The sequence below is a fragment of the Sus scrofa genome, chromosome 1 (genome assembly GCF_000003025.6).
Source record: "Sus scrofa isolate TJ Tabasco breed Duroc chromosome 1, Sscrofa11.1, whole genome shotgun sequence".
Classification (NCBI taxonomy): domain Eukaryota; kingdom Metazoa; phylum Chordata; class Mammalia; order Artiodactyla; family Suidae; genus Sus; species Sus scrofa.
Genome location: NC_010443.5, coordinates 178,027,685 through 178,037,581, shown reverse-complemented (window position 1 = coordinate 178,037,581; position 9,897 = coordinate 178,027,685). Strand labels below are relative to the sequence as shown.

General features: G+C 35.1%; 1 pseudogene; it reads right to left on the bottom strand.

Annotated features, from left to right (window-relative positions):
- On the bottom strand, positions 2,120 to 2,374 carry LOC106510713 (annotated as a pseudogene).

Below are 9,897 nucleotides of genomic sequence, written 5' to 3'. Positions count from 1 at the left end.
AGTGTTGGCAAAATTAAACCAGGGAAGAGAAATGGGTCATGCTGGGGAGAAGAGATACAATTTTAAATAATGTGGTGAAAGAAGGCCTCTCTGATGTTAAATTTGAGCTAAGATATGGAAAAATTTCATACTTGAGTCTTGCAAATATCCTGCATTCAAGGATGAAGGAATAACAGGGATGAAGACCCTGAAACAAGAGCCTGGGTAGAAAACTCAAGTAAGGAGTAGTGTTACTGGGGCAAAATGAGGGCATGTCAGCTAGACTCCTGCCTTTGGACTTTGATTCCTGTTATTCCCTCTGCCTGGAACACTCTTCCTCTATATATGCACTTGGATTAAGCCCTGGGCACTCCAACATCCAGAATTAGGGGGAAGAGAAGGGACCAACAGAGATTAAGTAGAGGTAACAATTCAGGTGAGAAGAAATCTAGTAATGTCCTGGAAATTCACTGTGGGAGTGATCAGTTTTGTTGATTGTTATTGTTAGATTAAATAATATGAGGTATTCAATGAATTTAATATTTACAGAGCAATACAGAGTTACTGGTAAGTTTGACAAAGCATGAGACACCTTAGTTCACTTATACACAAACATACACATCTCTTCCAACACATATCATTCAATTTCTCTCCTGGCACACAACAATCACTGCTGATAGTGGTTTTGTAAACATTTACTTCCCTCCCTATTAAAAGGCATTGGATTGATCATTTTTAACTTTCATTCATTTGAGCTCTGGCTTATGAATTTCCAGAATATGGGAAAATGGCTTACTTTTGATTTTAAACAAAAGCAACAGCACAAATACACTAGCAATGTCAATTAGAAAGGCCCATTTCCTTGCCTATTTCTGCAACACCTGGGCTTTAGTGTCTCTTTACACCCAAAAAAGGGGGATAGATTAAATTATTTAGAAATTTCCACTCCTTCTAAACCTGAAAAGAAATCCCTGGACATCAAGTGTCCTGTGGCTCAAGTACTAATGTGAGAGTGGATTGTGCAAAAATTGGAACAGAGAATCCAGAAAGAGCACATGAAAATGCATCAGATAAATTTTGCCTTTAGTCAGCCATGGGCACCAATCCCCATTTACGTGAGCTGTCACAGGAAGTTTACAACTCAATATAAGCATTGGAGCTTAATTTCACCATGAGAGCTCACAAATTTTATGATAGTGCATATTGTTACTACTAAAAATCTCATTAAGAGCTGCAGTTTCCTAATTGAAGTATAGAATAGTGTGCAATGTTAATGAAATGGCAATGACATTCAAATATCATTGTGAAGATTTAGAGCAATAACACATTTGTAAAGAGTCTAAATTTTATGTCACTATGTATGATGGGCCACCCATTTTATCAATATATATTTATTATCTCAATAAAATCAACTTAAATTATTTTGAGAAATAGAAAAATGTATTAGAATATGGATAACCAATGATAATTTACCTTCATGTATGATATAGCTTTAAATGGTTATATCAATTAAATTAATATTTTATATTTATACAGTTTTGTTGAAAACATTGATTTAAAATTATTTAAGTATCTGCCTCAGTTTTTATTAATTTTAGAGACATTAAAAGAGTTATTTCTGGGTATTGACTCTTTATAAGGGAGAGGAGAAATCATACAAAATGTTTTAAAAATCACCAAATTCAGGATTATTCGAATAATCTTTACTACATATTTTATGGCTTCCCTTGGCTTCTGTGATCCTTTTCTAACATTAAATGAATGGGCCCTCAATGTGCAGAAACTTGAAAAAGAAATGAACTACTTGTTCAGCTGATAGCTCATAGTGTGATATCTCTGTCTCCACGAGGTCTCAAATATCTGGTTTTGTGTTTTTTTGGGGGGTGGGGGTGAAGTGGAAAAAAAAATAGTTTTTATTACCTTGCCAGGCAAAGGAGGTCACAGCAGGCTAATGCCATAAAGGCTGCACCCTCCTTTGGGGAAGATTTGCAGGGAGTTTTATAATCTAAAAGGAGAAAAACAGAACTTCAGATAAGAATCAGGGTTGGGGCAAATGTGCACTTTTCTATCTTTTGGGAATCTTATTCTTGGAAGCTGATGTCAGGAGATCTCAGAGCTATCCTGATGGTGGTCTTGTGGGTTATGGCACCTTGACTTTTCCTGGAATAACAATACAGCCACCGGTTAAGCACAGCCTCTGAGCCTCTTATTCTGACTCCACAAAGGTGAGCATGTCACTGTCATGTATGGGGACTCTCACATTTCAGATGATGGAGCAGCTGTTGTCATCTATGAATTCTACAAACACCTGTGTGCACTGTCTTTGCAAATCAGTCCTGTCTAGCACCTTGGTGTCCCAGGCAATCTTGATGGGTGGCACACTGCTTGTGTCCATGATGGCAGTACATTGGAAGTCAGGCAGAGAGCAAATATTGATTGATTGATGTGTGAAACTACACCATTCAATCCTCAGGTCAAAAAATTCTGGACATTTAAACTAATTTCTCCTATTAAAATATCTTAATTGATGACATCGAAGATAAGAGGTGACCCAGGAGCCTATTGTGAAAAACCTGTCATTGCACACAGATCAATAGACATAGTGATCTAGTACTTGTAGAACATAATGATTAATCTAGTATGTACATGATATCAATTTACAATGTATTCTTTAAAATTAATTTTTAGGAAAAACCCATATATTTTAACCTAACATATATTATTGAATATCATCTTAGCTGATATTTTTAAAAATTATTTACTGCATAGTAATTGACAGAAACTCATGATGGTCTTCATAAAAATCACTTCTGTTTCCCAAAGTCATGCCAATGATGGTATGAATATCCCATGCTGCCCTGCACCATACTTCAGAGAGGAGTGTCCACTGCTTAAAGAGACAGCAGGAAATAAGATGCTTTTTTTTTTTTTTTTTTTTTTTTTTTTTTAAGGCTGCACTTGCAGCATATGGAGGTTCCCAGGCTAGGGGTCAAGTTGAAGCTACAGATGCTGGCCTACCACAACCACAGCAACTTGCAGGATCCAAGCCACATTTGCAATCTACACCACAGCTCATGGCAACTCCAGATCCTTAACCCACTGAGCGGGGCCAGGGATCAAACCCACATCCTCATGGATGATAGTTGGGTTCCTTAACCACTGAGTCAAACAGAGAACTCCTAAGATTCCCTTCTTATGACAGTCCAGTTGATAGACATTAACAGTCACAGACCTTTCAAATTTTTGTTTTTCTCACCAATAAACTGCTAGTTATTAGCTTATTCAACAAATAGTACTTTTGCAACTATTACATGCCAGTTATTAATCTACACCGTAAAATGGTTGCAAAGTGACAGTTTTAAACAGGACAGTCTTCCCTAGAGGATGGACATCTTATTTTCCAACTGCAGCAATCATTATTTTCTCCTTTGTGCTTTTACATAATTATATAAATGCACTGTGTTTGTACAAGATTATTATTAGTGTGACAAATTTCTTTCCCAGTTTAAGTTTATGAAGAACTATCTATTAAAATCTATTGTATTTCTTTTTAATTTTCAATCTCTTAAAAAATGTTAATCAATACTGTGACAAGATTCTACACAGAATGTCATTTTTTTAACATTTGGAAAATTACCAGAAATAATTTAATTCTGGTTTGACAAGAAACCAACATATTTTGATATACGTTGTAAGAAATTAATGAATGTAATATCAAAGGCAAAATATTACCCACCATTCTTGCCACTGTCATTCTGAGAAGGAGGTTAAGGTGCATATGCTGCTATCTTTACAATATGTCTTTAGTCTTTAGTCATGTCTTCTAACTATCCTAGGTCATAATGTGTTAGTAGAATAAAGGCATAGTCATTAAGATTAGAATAAAGTTTCTAAAAATGTTAATTTTAATTTTCCTTTTATTTTGGAAACATAAATACCATAATCTTTGGAAGCTTATTAGTCAGATACATGTTGCTATTATCCACATAGCTGACAATAGGGGTTCATACATAAAGTATGGAGAATAATCCTACCTTGATGGTAGTATGGCTTCCCCATACCTTAGTTGCCCTGAGGGAAGAGAAATGGGTCATGCTGGGGAGAAGAGATACAATTTTAAATAATGTGGTGAAAGAAGGCCTCTCTGATGTTAAATTTGAGCTAAGATATGGAAAAATTTCATACTTGAGTCTTGCAAATATCCTGCATTCAAGGATGAAGGAATAACAGGGATGAAGACCCTGAAACAAGAGCCTGGGTAGAAAACTCAAGTAAGGAGTAGTGTTACTGGGGCAAAATGAGGGCATGTCAGCTAGACTCCTGCCTTTGGACTTTGATTCCTGTTATTCCCTCTGCCTGGAACACTCTTCCTCTATATATGCCCTGAGTTGCAAAAGGATTCTTCCATTTAGGCACCACAAAGCCTATTGGAGTTACTATTGTGAAAATTTAGGAAAGAAAAGGTTCTATTTGAAACAGTTTCACAGAAGTAAGGCACTGAGGCAATAATATACTAAAATAAACCCAAGTGGCCAGAAAATGAATGCAGCCTCCTAAATTGAATGTTAATCCAAGAGAATAGATGAGTATTTGGAAGATTTGGGGGCTATTGATAGTTAAGTCCTCAAGTGTTTTAAAATGTATCTAGATATGATATTCAAAATGTATTTTAAGATGGTTCAACATTTCTTTATACATAAATGGAAAATCAAAATATACATTTTTAATCTCCATGAATGACCTATACTTTGGAACTGCTTAGTTAAATATAGAAGGAAGAATTACTTTTAGGTTGTAAGCATAAGAGAATGGCTCAAAGAACATAGCTTTAATTGTTTTTTTTTTTTCATTTTATTATTATTTTTAAAAGTTATTTCCCCAATACAATTTTTTTTTCTACTGTATAGCATGGTGACCCAGTTACATATACATGTACACATTCTATTTTTGCACATTATCATGCTCCATCATAAGTGAGTAGACGTAGTTCCCAGGGCTACACAGTAGGCTATCATTGCTAATCCATTCCAAAGGCAATAGTTTGTATCTATTAACCCCAAGCTCCCCAACCACCCCACTCTCTACCCCTCCCCCTTGCCAAACACAAGTCTATTTTCCAAGTCTCTGATTTTCTTTTCTGTGGAAAGTTCATTTGTGCCATATATTAGATTCCAGATATAAGGTATATCATATGGTATTCGTCTTTCTCTTTTAACTTCACTCAGGATGAGAGTCTCTAGTTCCACTCATGTTGCTGGAAATAGCATTATTTGTTCTTTTCTATGGCTAAGTAGTATTCCATTGTTTTTATATACCACATCTTCCTAATCAAATCATCTGTCGATGGACATTTCTGTTGTTTCTATGTCTTGGCTATTGTGAATAGAGCTGCAATGAACATGCGGGTGCACCTGTCTTTTTAAAGGAAAATTTTGTCCGGATATATGCCCAAGAGTTGGATTGCTGAGTCATATGGTAGTTCTATATATAGATTTCTAAGGTATCTCTATACTGATCTCCATAGTGGTTGTACCAGCTTATATTCCAACTAACAGCTCAGGAGGGTTCCCTTTTCTCCATACCCCTCCAGCATTTGCTCTTTGAGGACTTATTAATGACGGCCATACTGACTGGTGTGAGGTGGTATCTCATGGTAGTTTTGATTTGCGTTGCTCTAATAATCAGGGATGTTGAGCATGTTTTCATGTGCTTGTTGGCCATCTGTACACCTTCCTTGGAAAAATGTCTATTCAGGTCTTTTGCCCATTTTTCCATTGGGTTGTTGGCTTTTCTGCTGTTGTATAAGTTGTTTGCATATTCTAAAGATTAAGCCCTTGTCAGTTGTATCATTGGAAACTATTTTCTCTCATTCTGTAAATTGTCTTTTTGTTTTTTTTATGGTTTCCTTTGCTGTGCAAAAGCTTGTCAGTTGCATTAGGTCCCATTGGCTTTCATTGTTACGGTCATCTTTTTGCAGAGAAAAAAAGTGTATTTTGGAATAAGTTATCCCATTTATTCATACAGCTTCCCTACAGGTTTTTTTTTTTTTCCATTTTAGACATTATGGCATCTAAATTCAGTTTCATACTCACTCTCTTTCTTTCTCTCTCTCTCTCACACACACATATATATATATAAATGTGCATGTATTTCCAGCCTCTTTCATCTTCCAGAGGAGAGTGCCTTTCTCACAGTCTAAGAATTACAATTTATAATTCAAAAACAAATAGTGAAAGTCAAGACCATAGAGGTGGTAGGAGGTTCACAAGGAAATGTCAAGTGAAATTACATAAATCTATATAATGAAGGGTAAGAAGGGAGACATACTCTGGACAGGTCAAAGAGAATTTGGACGAAAATAAAATGGCATATTAGAAGTACTTATTGGAGTTATAACAAGAGTTCCAACAATGCTTTTGGAAAATGGGAATAAAGATTGAAGTTCTTTTTAAATTAACTTTATGGCTCTTGCACTCTCTCTAAAGATGATGAGCTTAAAACTGAATCCTGGCTTCAAAGGGATGACAGAAGTCAAAAACAGGTTTTTGTGAATGTGTGAATGTGTGTGTGGAGAACTTATTGAAACAGCACTCTTAGAATTATTTTACTCATTAATTCTATTTTATGATACCACACATCTGGTATCTGTGGAAGGAGACTGTCTGTCTTTAAAGTCAGATAGTACTCAAATGATATCTAAGTTCATTAACTCTGACATTGGGCATGTTTTACTCATTTTCCTCACCTTGCAATGGATTAATGAGAGAAACCCTCAGACCTCCTGTCAATTTTAAATAAAATAATGGATATGAAATGCTTATTACATTTATGTAATATAAAAAGTAATAATAGCTATTTTTTTATGGCCATTGATGGTATTTTAGGAAAGAAAACAGGAGCACCAAAAAGATAAGGCTAACAGAGAAAAAGCAGAGAAGTATTAGTGAGCAAAAATATCCTAAAAAATATACCAAAAAATGTCTTGTGAATGTCTAAAAAATGCAAGTTGAAACAGGTGCATGATTGGTTGAATAAATTCATAGAAAAAAATTTACAACTCTATTTTTATTGTGTGTTTAAAGTCTATGATGATAATATTTCAAAGGTAACTATGTTCATTGTTTCTCTCTTTCACATCCCAGTTCTTTTCCATTTAAACATCTTTCTCATTCTCTGGCAATAATAATGCTCTACAATTTAATAAATGATTAACGTGGATCAAGTATTCTTTAAAGTATACAGTTAAGAGATATCTAAATAAAAATCAGGGTATCTTTTGTTTCAGATCTGTTGCCAAGTTAATATATTAATTATATTAATCTTCCTTACAACTTTTCGGTAGTTTAATGTAAATTGTTTATTATAAAGTAGTATAACTCATTAAAATATATGGTCTAGCCATGACCTTGTTATGTTTAGTGTTTTGAATGATAAGTTAAAGCTAAATGAATAAATATGTCTCATGTAGATGACTTTATGCCTTGGTATATATGCATTTTCTTCTTTATTTCAGATGAACTTATTAGTTATCTAATAAAAATAAATAAATAAGAATTATATTTAGTAATAAGACTGGAACAATATTTGACTAAGCCTTCTGAAAACAGGGAAAAACAAAGAATGACATATATCTTAAGAGCTTCTTAAAGCATCTAAGGATAGGTAAGACAGCAAAAATTAATTGTGCCAATATCTGAGGTAAACTAGGATTTTAGGAGAGGGAATTCCCATTGTGGCTCAGGTTAAGAACCTGACTAGTATCCATGAGAATGTAGGTTCAATCCCTGGTCATACTCAGTGGGTTAAGGATCCAGGGTTGCCCCGACCTGCAATGTTGGTTGCAGATGCAGCTTCAATCTGGCATTGCTGTGGCTGTGCCATAGGCCTGCAGCTAAGCTTTGATTTGACCCCTAGCCTGGGAACTTCCATGTGCCACAGACAAGGCCCTTAAAAAAAAAAAAAAAAAAAAAAAAAAAAAGAAGAAGAAGGAGAAAAGAAAAGAAAGAAAGAAAGAAGAGTACTGAATTCCTTTAACCTGAGACCGTTTTCAGAACCTAAAAACCATGTGGCTATATTAAAATAGGCAACCCAAAGATGCTTATGCAAGGAGCACAAAAGGCTGCATATTCAGATTAAGAGTGATCTGGCAGCAAACATGCCATATACCCACAACCCAAGTGGTTGTCAGGAAAGTTACCTAGGTGCTAAAAAAATCAGAAGGAAAATGGTGTGCAGTAGTGACCCTTGTCACCCCTCGCAAGGATTTGCTACTAAATTACATTTACCTAAGCTTTCTAAAACCTTAAGCATAAATTTAAATTTTTATAGAGAGGTGATCTTGTTGCTCTGCCCTGAAGGAGTCCATGTCTAAGCTAAAGGAATTTTTTCTTGTATACCTAAATTCTTTTCAACATATACTGCTACAAGGGAAATGAGTTCAAAATAAAAATTATTGTTTTTTAAAATAATTATGGGCGAAATCTGGCCAAACAAGAGATATGACAAATAGCTTAGTAAAATTTTTAGGTGTTTTTGGAAATAAATATCATAACTATAACATAACCATGTCTACCATATTAAAAAAATAAAATGCACATTTATAAAAATTTAAAGTAAGATGGAAGTAGTGAAAATAATCAGATTTTTTTTTTATTTGGCTTTTAGCCCACAATATATGGATGTTCCCAGGCTAGGGATCGAATTGGAGCAGTTGTCACCAGCCTATGCCACAGCCACAGCAATGCCAGAGCTGGACCCGGCATCTGCAACCTACACCACAGCTCACAGCAAAGTCAGATCCTTAACCCACTGGGTGAGGCCAGGGATCAAACATGCAGTCCTCATGGATATTAGTCAGATTCATTCCTCCTGAGCCATGACAGGAACTCAAAAAATAATCAGATTTTAAAGAGAATCTAATCTAACTTCTAGAAATGAAAATGTAGCAAAAGTATGAAATTATGAACTGAAATTAAAATTAAATACCTCTATTTTATATATGAAGACCAGAAAATGCTGAAGAGAGAATTAAGAAACTGGAGGGTTGATCAAAATAATCAAAAATGCAGCACAAAGGGACAAAGAAATGGGAAATATTTTGAGAAGTGAAAAATACAGAGAAAGAGTTGGAGATTTGACATATACCTAATAGGAATTCCAGAAAAGAGGCAAGAACAGAAGAGAATCTGTGGAAAGACACCTAATCACATGTTCATGAAACCCCACTGAATCTCAGGCAAGAAAAAGAAATTCTACCACTAAAAGCACAGAATGAAATTGCAAAAAGATAAGATAAAAAGAAAAATCTTTAAAAGTATATGGAAGGGAAAAAAGACTGTCTTTCAAAAGAGCAGCAGTTGAGTTGTCAGAAGGGAAGCCAGAGGCCAGAAGCCAGTTGAAATACATTTTAACCATAGCATAGTGCATCTCAACTAGATGAAGTATTAGATTTTTAAAAACTACAAAACACATCCAAGAAACCTATTTTGGCAACTATTAAGAATTTGGTTATGAATTTGTGTCTCACTTATAAAAGATAGGCTAACATCCTAAAACAGAGTTGTTGCAGACGTAGTTAGTTAAGATGAGGTCATACTTAAGTAGAGCAGACACCAATGTGACTGGTGTTCTTATAAAATGACTATGTGTAAATACAAAGATAGGAGAACACCACGTTACAACAAAGAGAGATTAGAGCTAAAACAGCTGCAAGCCAGGAAATGCCAAAGATTGGCAGCAAACCACCAGAAACCAGGAAAAGTAAAGAAGGATTTTCCTATAGGTTTCTGAGTGAGCATATCCATGCTGACCCCATGACTTTGGAATACTAGTTTCAGGAACTGAGACAATACATTTCTGTTGTTTTAAGGCAACCTTTTGACAATACTTTATTACAGCTGCCCTAGAAAACTAATGCCG